The 724-nt window shown below is 42.1% G+C and overlaps 1 protein-coding gene across 1 annotated transcript in view; it reads right to left on the bottom strand.

Annotated features, from left to right (window-relative positions):
* Nucleotides 1–724, bottom strand: part of FBXO16 (F-box protein 16) — a 29,405-nt gene that overhangs the window by 17,103 nt on the left and 11,578 nt on the right. The gene's annotated exons all lie outside the window — the stretch shown is intronic.

Raw genomic sequence — 724 nt, forward strand, 5'->3', positions numbered from 1 at the left:
GGCACGGTTAAAGATGCCTTTCCGGAGGTGAAATACGGATTTCGGAGAAGTCTCGCTTCATCCTCCTTCCTAGAGCAGCAAGAGCAGCCTCGACCCAAACTCACTTTCTATTCAAAGGGAAAACTGAACGGTTTGGGGGATTCCCCTGTTTGGGGAATGCTGCTTTTCCTCCGTTTGTTTCTTTCTCGGGTGTGAGCCATCCCCAAAACACGCACCCTGCTTTCACAGGACTGGTTCCTGAAGTCAGCTTGCCACAGCTGACAACTTGCTCTCCACCGGTCAAATCACAGCATTAATTTCTGCGTTTAACCTCAGGGACATTTGAAGTCCTTAGTTAAAGGTGACCTCTAAAAATTAAAAATAATAAGAAAAGACATGCAGTTCTTCCAATATTTTTTGTTATTATTGTGGTAAATGGTTTAATGTCCAGTGTCCCTTCCTTTCCCTTTCAGAACAAAACAGACTAGAAATTCAGATTATTTTTTTCTCTGCTTCCCCCCACAAATCTACGGTCAAGTGGAGGACTGGCAGAATAATAGTTTAAAATATACTGTGCAGATGAAAGGTAATTGAGAAGCAATTTCAGAACCTTTTGTTTGTTTCTTTATTTCTACTTGGATGTATTTAATGCCAGTACTGGAGAATAAACTCTAAGAAGTAAATAGCTCTTCTCCTTCTTGCAAGCACCTCTGCGAGACCTGCAGAACTGTGGAACTGGCATTCC

Source organism: Cariama cristata, unplaced genomic scaffold, assembly GCF_000690535.1.
Source record: "Cariama cristata isolate BGI_N322 unplaced genomic scaffold, ASM69053v1 scaffold15463, whole genome shotgun sequence".
In the NCBI taxonomy this organism is placed as follows: Eukaryota; Metazoa; Chordata; class Aves; order Cariamiformes; family Cariamidae; genus Cariama; species Cariama cristata.